Raw genomic sequence first — 19,502 nt, forward strand, 5'->3', positions numbered from 1 at the left:
CAAGGAGCAAGCCAGGAAAAGTGATGCGGCTGCTGGAAAGGCAATTGAAGAGCTGAAAGCCGAACAGGCTGCTCACTGCCGAAGCAAGAAGGAAATGGCCGAGATGGCTGTGAAGCTGAAGAGCACTGCTGACCATTACAAGCTTCTTGAAAAAGAAGATCAGGCGGAACAGACGGACCTGGAGAAGGCCGTTGCCGATGCCAAGGATGCTCGCTCTGCGATGAGAGCTATGAAGGAGGAGCTGCGTCAGGCCAGAAAGATCGCGGCTGGAAAGCCCTTTATGATGCGGAGGAAGTTCTGTGATCCTAAACATGCTCCGTTAGACCGGATGTGGAGTACGACGGACACCTATCTGGATTTGGCAGCGAGTGCCGCAGATGCGGCCGAACACTTCCGAGATCAAGAAGATCGCGAAGTGGAAAAGCTCTTTTGGTCGCAGTTCCACAATCCGGAGCGTCCACTGTCATTAGCCGATCGTTTGGCCGAATGGGCCGAGCTAAATAGGTTGTCCGGACTCGCCACGAAGTATGTCATGAGTCATTTGTGGCCAGAGAAGCCAGAGCCGAAAAGTTATTTCAACTTGGTGGAGCAGTTCCTTGGTGTGGCCCCGCATATCCATGCGATGAAGAGGTCAGCGTGCATAGAGGGTGCGCGGATGGCTCTTGCCCGTGTCAAGACATACTGGGCAGAAATGGAGGCCACCGTTGTTGCATCCCCAGACTCGGATGGAAGCCGAGTACCTGCCGAGCACTATTTTCAGGAAGTTCTGCAAGGCGCTCGTTTAATAGAGACGCAGTGCTCGAAGGATACTATATTCGAATAGCATATATTATTGTAAAACAATATTTTGATAAATTGTATAAGCTTTTTATACTTGTGCCTGCAAGTATTATAATACCTCCTGTGCGGCCGTTTAACATATATGTATATATAATCTGAAAGATGGCAGTCGTCGGCTTCAGCCCCCACGCATATAATGCGGGGGTGTTCGCAGAAGGCGCATTTTCACACTTGATCCAACGTCTTGGTCCTACAAAGGAGGTGATAGCGCAGCAAACTAGGCAATCAGACTATGATGCTTTATCACTTTAACTTAGGCATAGGAGTTTGACAGTGAGGCTACTTATATAGCCCCTGGTGGCGCCTGCGCTCGCCCGAACTCGGGGCGTGTACGTGCCTGGCCGAGAAGCGGCCCTTCATTAATGCGGAGGAATCCTAAAGATTCTGGTAAGTCATCGAGTGGTTGACCAGTCTCACGCTATATCATGATAGTCAGTTTTCGGCTTTCTCTACTGAGGTGCTCGCCTGGCCGAATCGGTGCACAATCGCAGTAGTTCTCCTGGTGCCGCCTTAGCCGATAGAGCGGAACGTAAGGTAGCAAAACACAGGAGTCGGGCAAACCCAACATTTGACCAAAGACATGATTTGGAGCTGATGCATATAAGGCCAAACTCGCGACGCCGAGCACTCCCAAAGGTATTCGGTCTTTATGAGGGCGGGCGGGATAACGCCCTTAGTAATAAGCCCCTAGTGTCCAGGTACGCGCAAAACTCTGACGTGGCCACATGCCAAAACGCCAGCCTCCTCCTTGGTTATACCAAGAAACCAGGGGATGTGTATCAACAAGAGACAGTAAAAAAGGTTTACACAGGGTCTTAATCTAAAAAGAATCCTTGGAACGGGTCCCTGCTGCACGTCTGCGCCTGTGTCTCCGTTGTGCCGTATCCTGGACGGGCATAGCACGGTGTTCATCTGTAAAAGAGAGGAACATAGTTAAAGAAAGATCGTGCCGAACATGAGTTATACTAAATAAACAAAGTATAAATCGAAATGGGTAAAATTGAGCTTTATTGTCTCTTGTTTTATATGCGCGGAGCCCCTAGTACAGGGGTATACGGCTATTAAGACTTTACCAATTGTATGTTTATGCCCGACTCGTCTAGCCGTGTCCGTGGTCCTGACGACCTGTTTAGGTGCTTTGGCTGGTGAAGCTGCTTTATTGTGGGACTGTCAAGGCAGCCGCACTGTCTTCCACGCGGGAGGAACACTCAATGTTTTCCCTTTAATGAGATGATGCCTCGTGGACCGGGCATCTTAAGCGTAAGAGATGCATAATGCGGTATTGCGTTAAAGCGGGCGAAAGCTTCGCGTCCCAGCAGTGCTTGATAGCTACTTGAGAATGGGGCGATGTGGAAAGTTAGCTGCTTGCGACGGAAGTTGTCGGGGGAGCCGAGCATAACTTCTAGCCGGAGAGAACCCATGCAACGGGCATCCGGGCTGGCGTTACCCCTTGAAAGGAGGTTTTGCTATCGCGAATTTTTGTTGGGTCTATCCCCATGTTGCGGATTGTGTCCTGGTATAACAGGTTTAGACCACTGCCGCCGTCCATCAGGACATTTGTAAAGCGGAGTCTGCCGATTATTGGATCTAATACCAAGGCAGTCCAGCCTGCGTTCCAGATACTTCTAGAGTAATCCTGATGGTCGAAGGTGATTGGTTTTAACAACCATTGGCGAGACTCCTTTGGGATAGGCCTTATGGCGCATATCTCTGTTGGCGCCATTTTGTTCGTTACGTGAAGTAAGTTTACTGTTTTGACTTCTTGTGGGAAATCCTTTTGTTTCCTGGTGCTCTGCTTGTGGGGTTCGCCGTCGTCCTCACTTGGTGTGTCGAGCCCCTTGTGTTCGGCGTTGAGTTTGCCGGATTTCTTGAAAACCCAACAATCTCCGTGGGTATGGTTTGCAGGCTTCCCGTGAGTACTGTGTATTTGAGATATCTTGTCCAAGATTTTGTTTAAGTTGGATAGCTCGTCCCTGTTATCCTTGAGGGGTGGCTTTCTCTGATTCTACCGCGAGCTTTTGAATCCGGCGTTAACCGCCGTGCTCTTTGGGCTGTTTCCCTTATTCCGGTGCTGGTCCTTGCTGCGTTGGGATTTTCCGTTTCCATTCCTAACTTCGGATGTACTTGGGTCGCTGGTGCTACATCTTGCCAACCAGCTATCCTCTCCTGCGCAAAAGCGGGTCATGAGGCTTGTTAATGCGGCCATTGTTCTTGGCTTTTCTTGGCCGAGGTGTCTGGCGAGCCATTCGTCTCGAACATTATGCTTAAAAGCTGCTAGGGCTTCGGCGTCCGGATAGTCGACTATCTGATTCTTTTTAATAAGAAATATGTTCCAGAATTTCCGGGCTGACTCTCCGGGCTGTTGAGTTATGTGACTGAGATCGTCTGCATCCGGAGGGCGGACATAGGTCCCATGAAAATTTGCCCGGAAAGCATCCTCAAGCTCTTCCCAACTTCCAATGGTGTTTTCGGGAAGGCTTTTGAGCCAATGCCGGGCTGGCCCTTTAAGCTTGAGGGGTAAGTATTTTATGGCGTGGAGGTCATCTCCTCTGGCCATGTGTATGTGGAGGATATAATCCTCGATCCAGACCCCAGGGTCTGTTGTTCCGTCGTACGCCTCTATGTTTACGGGCTTCAATCCCGCTAGAAATTCATGGTCCAGCACCTCATCGGTGAAACATAGGGGGTGTGCGGCACCCCTGTATTTGGGTGTGCCATGATGTTCGGATATTTGTTTTGTTGCATTACTTACTAGAGCTTGCTTTCTTGGCCCGTAGATAGATCTGGCTGGGCCATCTTTTTGATGCGGATCCTTTGGTGGATCGCCTGCCGTCTTGTGTGCGGCGCCGCTTGCCGCTCCATGCTGGCCATGCGGTCGTCTATCCGACCGGGTGGCTTTCCTATTTTTTGACTGCGGGGGCTCTAAGGCCTCCTCGTCAAATTCAGGCAGTAGCTTTCGCTTTGGATAGCTTTTTGTGTGGCGACTGCCGCCATATTTGTCTGATGTGTTGCGTACTTTGCTCCATCTGATTCTGAGTGCATCTTCCGCAGTTTTGAGCTTCCGCTTCTGCTTTTTTAGGCTACGCGCAGTGGCGACGAGCCTTTTTGTCAGGACCCCGACTCAATGCCACATCGATCTAGCATGTAACACCTCATATCACTTTGCGGCCTCACGCACGGTATTCCCACGGGTGTCGCCTTACCTTTACCCGGGACCGTTTGCGCCTTTTGGCACACGTATATGACAGTGTCGCTAGCATCTATATGATAAGGAGCCCGGGCTGACATGGCTAGTCGTAAACCCAAAGTGGCACAGACTTACAGGGACAGGCATCCATGACCCAACATCGAACGTGTCGGTCATCAGCGAGTGAATCCAGGCTGTAGCATTGGGCTAGCAGGACTCCGGTGAACCGGGCTGTAGCGGGCTAACAGGACTCCGGTATTCATCGCGTGACATTTCCCCGAAGGGACAGACACAGGAACGAAGAAGGACACATGCCGGCCAGCCTAAGTGTTCCGGAGCAGTAGCAAGCTACCAAGGCTCAGTGGAAACACTAGGAGACATTTCCCGGTAAGAGAGGCTACTAAAGATAAACAACTAGATAGTAAGATCCCACACATACCAAGCATTTCAATAACATACACACAATATGCTCGATATGTGCAAATACAACATGGCATCACAAAATGACTCTACGACTCAAGTATTTTATTCAATAGGCTCCGAGGAGCGAGATATTACAAACATGGGTCTTATGACCCAACACTCAGAGCATACAAGTCAAAGCACAAGCGGAAGCTATCATGTCTGAGTACAGACATCTATAAATGAAAAAGGCTGAAAGCCTGACTATCTACCAAATCCTGCCGAGGGCACAAGATCGTAGCTGAGGTAACAAGCTAAACGTCGAAGTCCACGCGGAACTACTAGTGAGACTGAAGTCTCTCTGCAAAAACATAAAATAGGCAAACGTGAGTACAAATGTACCCAGCAAGACTTACATCAGATCTATCTACATATGCATCATTATCAACAAAGGGAGTGGTGGAGTTTAACTGCAGCAAGCCAGCTTTGACTCGGTGGCTAACCTGAACTACGACTGCAAGTAACTCTTTTGAGGTGGCGCACACGAGTCCACATATTCACCATATGAATACACCACTATGGATCCGCTCCTGTCTCCCTACGAGAACGCCATCCATAGCACTCACGCTTATCTTGCGTATTTTAGAGTATCCACTTTCACTTATCTATGAACTATGCAAGGGGTCCAAATTTCCATATCCGAGGAATCCGGCTATTCGAATAGATAATGATAACCCTGCAGGGGTGTACTTCTTCACACACGCTTTCGCCACTTATCGCCCTGTACACGTCATGTACCTCGGCAACCTTCAAGCGGAAGCCGGGCGAGGGAGTCGGCCACGACCTGACTAACCAAACAAGTCTCTCGTCCAGGTTTATCGCCTATTCGGGTTCCATCCGCAAGGAGATCCGGCCGGGGTGTCGCTTACGGCCCCAAACGATGTGAGCAGGGTTCCCAAGCCCACCATCCGGGTGCCACTTGGTACACCGGGCCACTGTGCCTAGTCTGTCCCAAGCCCACCTGTACCGGGTGCCACTTGGTAGACTACTAACACTACCTACAAACACCAGAAACTAGTTGCAACTCCTGGACAAAGATCAAGTTGATTAATAAGTCGAGAGAGCTTGGAGCGCCCGGAGCCCAATGTGTGGTAGTAGCTGTTCATGGATCACAAACACAGAACTCAGTTCCTGAGGACGGCTGCAATGAGACAACCCACCATGTACTCCTACATGGCCTCTCACCGCTACCTTTACCAAATCGTGTTCACACACTTAGCACTCAACAGTAGGACATGTTCACACACCTCTGATTCATCCCCGATGAATCAGACCTCACTCAACTCTAAGCAGTAGCAGGCATGACAAACAAGCATGAATGAGTAGGCACATCAGGGCTCAAACAACTCCTACTCATGCTAGTGGGTTTCATCTATTTACTGTGGCAATGACAGGTCATGCAGAGGATAAAGGGGTTCAGCTACCGCAGCAAGTAACAAATATGTCGTTATTGTCCTAATGCAGTAAAAGAGAGCAGGAGCGAGAGAGTGGGATTTTATTGGAATGAATAAGGCGGTTTTGCTTGCCTGGCACTTCTGAAGATAGTATAGTTCTTCATCGGTGTCATCGATCACATCGCCGGTACACGTCTATCGAGAGGGACAATTACCGGCAAACAAGGAAGAACACAATCAATGCGATGCAACAATATGATGCATGATAATGACATGGCAATATGAATGTGTTTTGGGCTAATGCATCTAGCAACAGGTTAAATGGGGCTGGTTTGAACACGAGGTTCAAATTCAAACTCCATATGTGATTATTTAAATGCCATTCACTTCATTTGTCCTAAACAGTGGTGATAAGTTGTTCTAACATGCATGGAAATGGTACAGATGGATTCCTTGAATTTTTCTGATAATTTTTCATATATAATTTATTTAATTTGGAGTTATGGTTGAATTTCTATGAATTTTTGAAGTTTAAATCATTTTTTGGAATTTCCTGAATTAAAATAAATCCAGAAAATGATTTATTGCGTCAGCACTAGGTCATGCTGATGTCAGCAGGTCAACTAGGCGGGTCCAGGTCAAACCTGACGTGTGGGGTCCACACGTCAGTGACACGGGTTAAACAGGGGGGTTTAGTTTAGTTTAATTAAAGATTAGGGGCACCAGGGCCCACATGTCAGTGTCAGGGGGGTTAGATTAGGTGGTGATTAGCGTAAGCTAATCACCTGATGGCGGGGTCCACCTGTCATGGACACAGGGGGGGTCAAACCTCTGGTCAACAGGGCCTATCCCGCTGGCGGTTCGTCGCCGGTGGCAACAGACGCGGCGGAGGGCTCGGGCTCGCTCCTCCGGCGTCCAAATGGACGGAGGAGAGCGGCTACGGAGAGCTGGAGCTCACCCGCGCCCGTTTCAGCAAGCAGCAGCAGCTAGGGTGGCCGGAGACGATGGCCTCGAGCTCGGCAGTGGCGGCCGGAGCTCGGGCGTGCTCGGGATTGCGTTGGGGTGCACGGGGAGGACGGTGGTGGGGTGATATGTGCTACTGGGAGCGTGCTGAGCACGATGGAGTGCTCGGACACGAGCTCCAGTGACTAGCGCGGCGGTGGCAACATCGCCGGCGGTGGTAAGCTCGCGGCTCCGGCGGATTTGATAGCTACGCGGTGCAAACGGGGCAGGGGAGAGAGGGGAAAGATTCCGGTGCTCACGGTGAACTCGCAGAGCAGACTAGTGGGCTCGGGGATGGCTTGGTGACGGCGAATCGGACGGCGGCATCCGGCGGCCGTGGTCGGAGAAGAAGGCCGCAAACCTCGTCTTGGGGCCGTCTTGGCTCGTGTAGCTCGGAGAGGAGGGAGAGTAGGTGGCGGCGGCGCCTCTGAGAGCATCGGCGGGGCGTAGGGTGGCCGGTGGCCGTGGCTACGGCGAGCGGCGCTCTCAGGTGCGTTCGGTGACGAGAGGGAGGGAGAGCAGAGGAGGAGGAGGGGGTCCAGAGAGCGAGGGAGAAGTGAGAGGGGGTCGGGGAGGCGCGTGGCGTCACCGGGGCGTCCAGGCGGAGGAGGAGGCAGGCAGGCAGGGAGGAGGTGGCCGGGGCGCGTGGCCGCGCGCGCCGGGCGCGTGCTCATCCTCCTGGCAGAGGAGGAAGGCGACAGAGAAAGAGGCGGTGGTGGGCTGGGCCGGCTTCTGCAGCAGGCCGCACAGGTGAGTGGGCCTCAGGTAAGCGTCAGGTAAGTTCCTTCTCTCTTTTTTAATTTTTCTGTTCTGTTTGTTTTATTAATTTATTTTGCCACTGTTTTGAATTTAAAATAATTCAAACAATGCCAAAAACTCCTTTGAATATTTTTATATTGCTAGATGGACTTTTCCAAAAGCTTATAAAATATTTCAGGGGTACTTGAAATTATATTCTAATTATATGAATATAATTCAAATTCAAATAGCTAATGATTTAAATTCAAAGTCCCAAAAATAAATCCTTAAAAATGTTCAATATTTTGGTTGGGACCAGAACCCTTGCCAAAAATTATCAAACATTTAAGAAGAGCATTTTGGAACAATGAATGAGATTTTTAGGGTTTTTGCCCTTCTTTTATTTAGGGTTTTGAGGCTTCCAATATTCCTCAATTCAAGTTTCGAAAATATAGACATGATGCACACATGGAAGCAAGCGTAGGTCAGGCCAGAACTAGGGATGTGACAACTCACCCCCACTAAACAGGAATCTCCACCCGTGATTCAAGTGTAGGGTAAGACGATGGGGAACGCAACCTAACACAATCTTCACGATCCAGGTTGCCCTTCATAAGAACATTGATTCGATCACCATCATTGTCTTGATGTCTTGCTCTGAGAACTCTAGCTAATCATGACAAGAAGAGGAAAGGGAAACTCTAGAAGGATCAATCTTCTCGAAGGTCGAACAACTCACGGAACGAGACGTAGAACTATCTCTCGGGTTGAGACACGAGATACACATCAAGAGGGGTGGAAAGAAACGGATGACGAAGGTTCACTAGGTGGACAATAATTTCACGCTTAAGAAGGTGGTAATTGATTGTCAACGTAGCAAGGAGTTGAGTTGCCATGATACCACAACGAGGCATCTTAGGGATGGTGACTCGTAGATATATTCCCTTAAGTGGCAAAAAGAATTACCTTTGATTCAGATATCGTTGAAACTCTTTAAACCAGCCTAAGGCAATTCTCGAGCGATCGTTTGGAGGTAAATCCTACGAAAACCTTATGGGAGGTGGCCAACTTCTCCAATCAAGATACTACAATATTAGGTCTCCCGGCGGGGTGTGTTGGCCACGACATCCACTTTACCGGTTTCCGAGGGACCGATATTATAGTTCTTGGGAAATGTTCCAAACCATCATATCTGCCTGAGATTCAGATCTGGTTGGTGTCAGGATATTCCAGACTCATTGAGTCTAGGAAGAAAAACGAAAGTTTGCAACACAAATCGACGAGATGACGTTGCGAGATTCTCGGGGAATGAACTACGATAGCAAGCTCCAAAACATGAGCTGGTTCTGCTACACACGTGTGAACACGCTGTCACAGACAAACATGAACACATGGTAGTCTTATAATAAAACACTACCGAGTTCCGGGGGAAAACCATCATCGAGGATATCGAAGTCCTTGCATAAGGTATACTCTTAAGAAGGAACTTCTTCTCCTTGAACAAATCAATCAGTGGCTTGGTGTGCTCGGGACACATATAGAATGGAGGTAGCTAATCTCATAATCCAATGTATACTTCACACATGCATGACTGACTTGGGATGATTCCAAGGAAGCAAAAACAATCTCTCTCGGATACACGGCGGCAACTTACACCAAGTGCACGTGAATTAGAGAAAGTCACATCTTTCAACCGGACATATGCTCCATGAGCGGGTCATGAAGATAATGCTTAGAAAAGTTTCCAGTACTAGCTGGATGTTCAACATAATCATGGAGAGGTTAAATATATTGCTGATGGGCTCAACAACAACTCATCCTGGTTTCCATGAAGAAGGAGTTCCATAATTATGTGAACGAGTGATAGCACTAGTCAGACCCAAACGATATAATGGTGTATGCTCGAGGAAAATCCACGAGTAAGACAACATTACGAACATCGTTGGTTCGGATTTGATTTGACGATAGCCCATACTCAAATCAAAGGTTTTGGTAAGATAAGAGATCCAACAATTGATCACAAGGACCAATTGATGAAGATATCATCTTTCTTCAACACACACTACACAAGAATATCCCTTTGGAACGAACTAAGTCGGGCAAGCTTCCATCTTCCAACTCTCCAAGTTGTTGTTCAGCTTAGCCAACTAGCTCAGGGGTATCCCACACAGATTCTTGGAGAAGGGGTGGTTTACAAGGATAAACCAACTTGATCACGAGCTCAACATAGCGGTCGGGTGACGACCCGGTGATACTTCCGAGAAGATAATCGGAAAATCACAACCACCGATATGCTATTAGGCTCAAGAACAATCTTGCTTTTCAGGGCAAGACGATATGATTAGCAGAGCGAGGGATTGGCACAATCCTAACTTATTGATCGAAGGGTGCACCGGAAATAAGGACTAGATAGCACGATCAGTCTTAGAATGATGATTCAAGAACCAACACGCTAAGAATGAAATTATTGTCCTTTAACTACCAAACAACGAGGTTGCTGGGAGTATGGATTTCACACATCACAATTCATTTGTCGGTATTCCGGTTGCATCAACACGAGGGCCGAGGAATGACTAATGATGGTGAGAAGTATCACTACGTCAAAATTCATGAGAGTTGGTGCAGTTCTCATGACAATTCTGACATAAAGGGGGTAATACTCCAAGGTAGAACAGAACCAAAAGCTGGATTGGCATCTGATCTGCGGAATACAACTACTTTGACCCAATCCTAGATATGGATGAGGTACTGGAGTTTGTTTCTCCAAGTCATTCAGGACAGAATGGCTTGACGGACCACAAGAGTAATAGGCATCGACAAACGAACGCACGCATACTCTTGACTATCAATTGATAGACGAAGGTCAGTAGACAACTAAAGAGGGACAACTCAAAGGAACATATAACTTTCTGAGTTGTGGATGCATAGATTAGTATGTCGAACCAAGTTCAACATAATTCTTCCGGATAACCCATGCAGAAAGGTAGAACTGGCAGAACCACAATATATAATGGAGAACTCATCAAGAGCACTCTGGTTGTGATCGTTCAGTTAAACGAGGAACTTCTGCCATAAGTAGTTCATGGTATTTGGAAGAAGAAGATACCACGGACTTCAAGGACTATCGCAAAGGTTACTAATAACCTAAGGGAACTAGCAAACACTATCGACATGAAGTAAGTAGGGTGAATCTCGGGTTCAAGAACCCCGGAATGGAATACCTACTAACTAAGTGGCATCAAGGGATGCTTACGAGAATGATGGCCAAAATCATCACACTGGGACACAATCATGGCTAAATTACTAGATGATCCCCTACGACACCTAGGGTCATAATAATAACTCCAACATAAAGGTCGAGGCAGTAGAGTACCTCAACTCAACAATTAGTGTGATTGAGCTGGCATAAAGGAACAACGAAACCAGAGGGAAAGGATTTTGCAAATGCATCAGACTCTTTGGAAACCTGGGATGACTCGGACCGCATAACGGCTGTAAATGCTCAAAAAGATTTGAGACAATCACAAAAATGGTGGCATAACCACTCAGAAGCACAATATCAAGGTTTGGAGATCAACAGTTAACATACAGAAATAGTAGGAACTGAACTGAGACTTAAATCCAACAATCTATAAGTCTACGGATTAGTAACACGTAATCCTAATAGAAAGAGGAGAAAGCCTAGTTCCTTAACCCCGTAGGAAAGATAAGATGACTCAGATCAGAAGGGCATAAGGTATAAGGAGTAAAAAGAGCCTTACGTTCCATCCCACAATCAATTCCCTTATATAACTAAAGAATTTCTAGACTCAACTTCGACCAGTTTGGCTTGGTAATCCTACAGGCAGTCAAGCTCTGATACCAACGCTGTCAGGACCCCGACTCAATGCCACATCGATCTAGCATGTAACACCTCATATCACTTTGTGGCCTCACGCACGGTATTCCCATGGGTGTCGCCTTACCTTTACCCGGGACCGTTTGCGCCTTTTGGCACACGTATATGACAGTGTCGCTGGCATCTATATGATAAGGAGCCCGGGCTAACATGGCTAGTCGTAAACCCAAAGTGGCACAGACTTATAGGGACAGGCATCCATGACCCAACATCGAACGTGTCGGTCATCAGCGAGTGAATCCAGGCTGTAGCACTGGGCTAGCAGGACTCCGGTGAACCGGGCTGTAGCGGGCTAACAGGACTCCGATATTCATCGCGTGACATTTCCCCGAAGGGATAGACACAGGAACGAAGAAGGACACATGCCGGCCAGCCTAAGTGTTCTGGAGCAGTAGCAAGCTACCAAGGCTCAGTGGAAACACTAGGAGACATTTCCCGGTAAGAGAGGCTACTAAAGATAAACAACTAGATAGTCAGATCCCACACATACCAAGCATTTCAATAACATACACACAATATGCTCGATATGTGCAAATACAACATGGCATCAAAAAATGACTCTACGACTCAAGTATTTTATTCAATAGGCTCCGAGGAGCGAGATATTACAAACATGGGTCTTATGACCCAACACTCAGAGCATACAAGTCAAAGCACAAGCGGAAGCTATCATGTCTGAGTACAGACATCTATAAATGAAAAAGGCTGAAAGCCTGACTATCTACCAGATCCTGCCGAGGGCACAAGATCGTAGCTGAGGTAACAAGCTAAACGTCGAAGTCCACGCGGAACTACTAGTGAGACTGAAGTCTCTCTGCAAAAACATAAAATAGGCAAACGTGAGTACAAATGTACCCAGCAAGACTTACATCAGATCTATCTACATATGCATCATTATCAACAAAGGGGGTGGTGGAGTTTAACTGCAGCAAGCCAGCTTTGACTCGGTGGCTAACCTGAACTACGACTGCAAGTAACTCTTTTGAGGTGGCGCACACGAGTCCACATATTCACCATATCAATACACCACTATGGATCCGCTCCCGTCTCCCTACGAGAACGCCATCCATAGCACTCACGCTTATCTTGCGTATTTTAGAGTATCCACTTTCACTTGTCTATGAACTATGCAAGGGGTCCAAGTTTCCATATCCGAGGAATCCGGCTATTCGAATAGATAATGATAACCCTGCAGGGGTGTACTTCTTCACACACGCTTTCGCCACTTATCGCCCTGTACACGTCATGTACCTCGGCAACCTTCAAGCGGAAGCCGGGCGAGGGAGTCGGCCACGACCTGACTAACCGAACAAGTCTCTCATCCAGGTTTATCGCCTATTCGGGTTCCATCCGCAAGGAGATCCGGCCGGGGTGTCGCTTACGGCCCCAAACGTTGTGAGCAGGGTTCCCAAGCCCACCATCCGGGTGCCACTTGGTACACCGGGCCACTGTGCCTAGTCTGTCCCAAGCCCACCTGTACCGGGTGCCACTTGGTAGACTACTAACACTACCTACAAACACCAGAAACTAGTTGCAACTCCTGGACAGAGATCACGTTGATTAATAAGTCGAGAGAGCTTGGAGCGCCCGGAGCCCAATGTGTGGTAGTAGCTGTTCATGGATCACAAACACAGAACTCAGTTCCTGAGGACGGCTGCAATGAGACAACCCACCATGTACTCCTACATGGCCTCTCACCGCTACCTTTACCAAATCGTGTTCACACACTTAGCACTCAATAGTAGGACATGTTCACACACCTCTGATTCATCCCCGATGAATCAGACCTGACTCAACTCTAAGCAGTAGCAGGCATGACAAACAAGCATGAATGAGTAGGCACATCAGGGCTCAAACAACTCCTACTCATGCTAGTGGGTTTCATCTATTTACTGTGGCAATGACAGGTCATGCAGAGGATAAAGGGGTTCAGCTACCGCAGCAAGTAACAAATATGTCGTTGTTGTCCTAATGCAGTAAAAGAGAGCAGGAGCGAGAGAGTGGGATTTTATCGGAATGAACAAGGGGGTTTTGCTTGCCTGGCACTTCTGAAGATAGTATAGTTCTTCATCGGTGTCATCGATCACATCGCCGGTACACGTCTATCGAGAGGGGACAATTACCGGCAAACAAGGAAGAACACAATCAATGCGATGCAACAATATGATGCATGATAATGACATGGCAATATGAATGTGTTTTGGGCTAACGCATCTAGCAACAGGTTAAATGGGGCTGGTTTGAACACTAGGTTCAAATCCAAACTCCATATGTGATTATTTAAATGTCATTCACTTCATTTGTCCTAAACAGTGGTGATAAGTTGTTCTAACATGCATGGAAATGGTACAGATGGATTCCTTGAATTTTTTTGATAATTTTTCATATATAATTTATTTAATTTGGAGTTATGGTTGAATTTCTATGAATTTTTGAAGTTTAAATCATTTTCTGGAATTTCCTGAATTAAAATAAATCCAGAAAATGATTTATTGCGTCAGCACTAGGTCATGCTGATGTCAGCAGGTCAACTAGGCGGGTCCAGGTCAAACCTGACGTGTGGGGTCCACACGTTAGTGACACGGGTTAAACAGGGGGGTTTAGTTTAGTTTAATTAAAGATTAGGGGCACGAGGGCCCACATGTCAGTGTCAGGGGGGTTAGATTAGGTGGTGATTAGCGTAAGGTAATCACCTGATGCCGGGGTCCACCTGTCATGGACACAGGGGGGCGTCAAACCTTTGGTCAACAGGGCCTATCCCGCCGGCGGTTCGTCGCCGGTGGCAACAGACGCGACGGAGGGCTCGGGCTCGCTCCTCCGGCGTCCAAATGGACGGAGGAGAGCGGCTACGGAGAGCTGGAGCTCACCCGCGCCCGTTTCAGCAAGCAGCAGCAGCTAGGGCGGCCGGAGACGATGGCCTCGAGCTCGGCAGCGGCGGTCGGAGCTCGGGCGTGCTCGGGATTGCGTTGGGGTGCACGGGGAGGACGGTGGTGGGGTGATATGTGCTACTGGGAGCGTGCTGAGCATGATGGAGTGCTCGGACACGAGCTCCAGTGACTAGCGCGGCGGTGGCGACATCGCCGGCGGTGGTAAGCTCGCGGCTCCGGCGGATTTGATAGCTACGCGGTGCAAACGTGGCAGGGGAGAGAGGGGAAAGATTCCGGTGCTCACGATGAACTCGCAGAGCAGACTAGTGGGCTCGGGGATGGCTTGGTGACGGCGAATCGGACGACGGCATCCGGCGGCCGTGGTCGGAGAAGAAGGCCGCAAACGTCGTCTTGGGGCCGTCCTGGCTCATGTAGCTCGGAGAGGAGGGAGAGTAGGTGGCGGCGGCGCCTCTGAGAGCATCGGCGGGGCGTAGGGTGGCCGGTGGCCGCGGCTACGGCGAGCGGCGCTCTCAGGTGCGTTCGGTGACGAGAGGGAGGGAGAGCAGAGGAGGAGGAGGGGGTCCAGAGAGCGAGGGAGAAGTGAGAGGGGGTCGGGGAGGCGCGTGGCGTCACCGGGGCGTCCAGGCGGAGGAGGAGGCAGGCAGGCAGGGAGGAGGTGGCCGGGGCGCGTGGCCGCGCGCGCCGGGCGCGTGCTCATCCTCCTGGCAGAGGAGGAAGGCGACAGAGAAAGAGGCGGTGGTGGGCTGGGCCGGCTTCTGCAGCAGGCCGCACAGGTGAGTGGGCCTCAGGTAAGCGTCAGGTAAGTTCCTTCTCTCTTTTTTAATTTTTCTGTTCTGTTTGTTTTATTAATTTATTTTGCCACTGTTTTGAATTTAAAATAATTCAAACAATGCCAAAAACTCCTCTGAATATTTTTATATTGCTAGATTGACTTTTCCAAAAGCTTATAAAATATTTCAGGGGTACTTGAAATTATATTCTAATTATATGAATATAATTCAAATTCAAATAGCTAATGATTTAAATTCAAAGTCCCAAAAATAAATCCTTAAAAATGTTCAATATTTTGGTTGGGACCAGAACCCTTGCCAAAAATTATCAAGCGTTTAAGAAGAGCATTTTGGAACAATGAATGAGATTTTTAGGGTTTTTGCCCTTCTTTTATTTAGGGTTTTGAGGCTTCCAATATTCCTCAATTCAAGTTTCGAAAATATAGACATGATGCACACATGGAAGCAAGCATAGGTCAGGCCAGAACTAGGGATGTGACACTTTTGTGGAGGTTCTTCTGCTCCATGAGCCTATCCGGCGTAAGGTCGACCGGACTGTTGTTTTCGCCAGGGACGGGGTGTTCGGTTTGTTTATCCAAGTTGCCCTGTTCAGACGGTTGCTCGAAGGCATGTTCGTCGTTCGTCGGCTCGTCCTACTCTATGGCTGGGTCTGTATGGCTGCTGTCTCTGTCGAGGCGGGGCTTGGAGCGGCGCTTACGTCGCCGCTTTGATTGCTTTTCGAGTGAACGATCCCTTGTTGCATCCCTGTGTTCCTCGTCGTTGCTTCCTTTGGGTGTGTCCACCATGTATACATCATGAGATGAGGTGGCTGTCCACTGCCCTATAGGCACTGGTTCTTGATCGTCTCCTGCATCAGCGTCCATACCGTCGATGTCTTCGGAGTCAAAGTCGAGCATGTCGGTTAAATCATCGACAGTGGCTACGAAGTGGGTGGTGGGTGGGCATTGAATTTCTTCATCATCCGCATCCCAACCTTGCTGACCATAGTCCGGCCAGGGCTCTCCTGATAAAGAGAGAGTGTTGGTGTCAAAACCGGCGGATCTCGGGTAGGGGGTCCCGAACTGTGCGTCTAGGTCGGATGGTAACAGGAGGCAGGGGACACGACGTTTTACCCAGGTTCGGGCCCTCTTGATGGAGGTAAAACCCTACGTCCTGCTTGATTAATATTGATGATATGGGTAGTACAAGAGTAGATCTACCACGAGATCAGAGAGGCTAAACCTTAAAAGCTAGCCTATGGTATGATTGTCGTTCGTCCTACGGACTAAAACTCTCCGGTTTATATAGACACCGGAGAGGGATAGGGTTACACAGAGTCGGTTACAATGGTAGGAGATCTACATATCCGTATTGCCAAGCTTGCCTTCCACGCCAAGGAAAGTCCCTTCCGAACATGGGACGAAGTCTTCAATCTTGTATCTTCATAGTCCAGGAGTCCGGCCGAAGGTATAGTCCGGCTATCCGGACACCCCCTAATCCAGGACTCCCTCAGTAGCCCCTGAACCAGGCTTCAATGACGACGAGTCCGGCATGCAGATTGTCTTCGGCATTGCAAGCCGGGTTCCTCCTCCAAATACTTCATAGAAGATTTTGAACACAAAGGTAGTGTCCGGCTCTACAAAATAAGTTTCCACATATTGCCATAGAGAGAATAATATTTACACAAATCTAATCTGCTGACGTATTCCTTAGCGTGACATCACACCACGGCCAAGTCTTTATTCGAATCGTTTTACTGTCCCACCTCAGCGCGTTTAGCGAGGCGGTTTCCTTGGCACGTCTTGTTAAAGCAGAGATCGTGTCCCTTATTCCGGGATTCTCATCAATACGGGTGTGGGTAACCCAACCGCGCCATTGACTACGACGCTTGGGAGATAAGCGAGTTTTACCAGGCTGGTGGGGGGGCATAGTCGCGTCTGCCCATATAAGGGGATAAGGATCCACCTTTTCATCCACGCCTTCTTCCTCCTTTGCCTACCCATTTCCGCGCACTTGAGCTCCAGTACCCAAGTCCGCACACCCCACCTCAACCTTCTCCAGCCATGTCCGGAGCGGGAGGCAAGTGGATGGTCTCCTCCGTCACGGAGGGACACATCAAAAAATTGAGGAAGGCTGGATACTTGTCTAACGACATTGCGCACCGGCTTCCCGAAGAGGGGCAGCTCATCCCCACCCCTAGGCCCCATGAGAGGGTGGTGTTCCTCCCCCATTTCCTCCGCGGACTGGGCTTCCCTCTCCACCCATTTGTCCGGGGGCTCATGTTCTACTATGGCCTGGATTTCCACGATCTGGCACCGAACTTTGTCCTTAATATCTTGGTGTTTATCATCGTGTGCGAGGCTTTCTTCTGCATCCGCCCCCATTTCGGCCTATGGCTCAAGACTTTCAATGTCAAGCCGAAGGTGGTGCGTGACACTCAGGCGGATTGCGGAGGCGCCATGGTGGGCAAGATGCCCAATGTCCTATGGCCCGAGGGCTCCTTCATGGAGTCCCTAAAGGGGTGGCAATCAGGGTGGGTTTACATCACCGAGCCGCGCGACCCTGAATGGATCGCAGCCCCCGAGTTCCGATCCGGACCCCCTACACGGCTCACCTCTTAGAAAGAGACGGGCGTGTCGTGGGGTAAAGAAGGAGAGCTGACCGGACTCCAAACATGCGTCCAAACCCTGGTGGACAAGAAGCTCAAACTTGTCAACGTAGTCCAGGTTATGCTCATCCGCCGGATCCTCCCATGTCAACAACGGGCTTTCAACCTGTGGGAGTTCGACCCGGCGCAGCACCAAAATCTAAGCAGGCTCTTCGACACAATGTACGAAGATGCCTGGAAGGTGCTTTTCAAGGGCGCTGAGGCCCCCGCATCCGCTACCGAGGATCGCGGATTCAGCATGCAGCGTCGCGCTCGTGCGGTAAGCTGTTTTTACCTTTTACAGGGTATTAGTTTTTCATAGTTTGACTCCATGTAGGATCTTAAGCTCCCTTACCTTTGACAGGATTGGCAGGAGATGTCCGAACAGATCAACTGTCTGGCTCCTTTGCCCGAAGGCCCAGCGGACGCTCGCTTGGCGAAGCTGCTGGTTCCGGCACCCTATGTGGTGCCGGAGAAGAAGGCCAAGAAGAAGGCCACGGGGACTCGGAAGAGTGCCTGGCGCCTGGGGTGTAGGATTCATCATCCAATGACTCCAAGACGCACTCCTCCCATGAAGACGAGGAGGAGGAAGAAGAGACCTCTCCCCCTCCAGCGGGGGAGAGAAGAAAAGGAAGGCCGCCCCAACTGGGGAGGCCGAAGGGTCCAAGAAGGGGAAAACCCTTCCTCCAGACGGCTCCACCAACGCCGACGATGGCGAAGAGGAGTGGCCGCACAGGGCCAAGCCCTTGGCGAGATCGTAAGTGTCCGGATACTAGAGTGATTCATAGTATTCTTCCATTGCACAGCTTTTCCTTATGTCGAACATGTTTATGTAGTCCACCCAAAGACTGGCACGACGTGTCGTCGAGCGGTTCCCTGGATTCGTCGGATGTGAATTCGCTTCCGACGGCTACCTCCCCCCATCCTACGGACGGCGCCGAGGTGCTATCCCAACAGGTTCCAAGCCAGGAGGAGGTGGTCCCGGAGGCGCCGCAAGGCGACCTCCCAGACTCCAGGCGCAAAGGGGATAAAACCCCCAAGGGCTTCGAGTCCAGCCTTGAGCCGGACACCGCGCCGGAACCTTCAACGGTTCCGGACTCCAATAGGCGGCCTCCTTCCAAGAGGAGCGAGCCTACTGAGCCGGTGACCTCCGTCCAATCGGAGGCACCGGACAATTTGCTGGAGACGCTTAACGGCGCCTCCATCGACAAGGAGCACCACACTATTATGAGTGCGGTGATCCAGAAGGTTCAGTCCGCCAAGAGCGGACTGACTGAAGCCTATGCCAGCCTTCTAACAGGCTTTGAGGTAGGTAAAGAATATGTAAAAATATTACCGCATAGACAGTAGCCCCTGATGCTCTGTTCGGCGTTCGGAAAGAAAAGCCGAATAGAAGATCTAATAACATTCGCAGGAGTCTAACATAATCAAGTCAATAAGCGTATGCAGGCTTCGCTGCTGGCCTCCACCGCACTGACTGCGGAGGTGGATACGCTGAAGCAAAACCTCACGCGGTCCGAGAACGAGCTCGGCCATGCCAAGAGGCAACTCGAGGACAAGGAAGGTAAGTAATACCTTGCGCAATTATATAGAGAAGATGTGGTTGCAAAATATGACAGGATCAACGTGCTATTATAGGGGCCACGACCGAGGTGGCAACCCTTAAGCAAGCGTTG

Source organism: Triticum dicoccoides, chromosome 2A (assembly GCF_002162155.2).
Source record: "Triticum dicoccoides isolate Atlit2015 ecotype Zavitan chromosome 2A, WEW_v2.0, whole genome shotgun sequence".
In the NCBI taxonomy this organism is placed as follows: Eukaryota; Viridiplantae; Streptophyta; class Magnoliopsida; order Poales; family Poaceae; genus Triticum; species Triticum dicoccoides.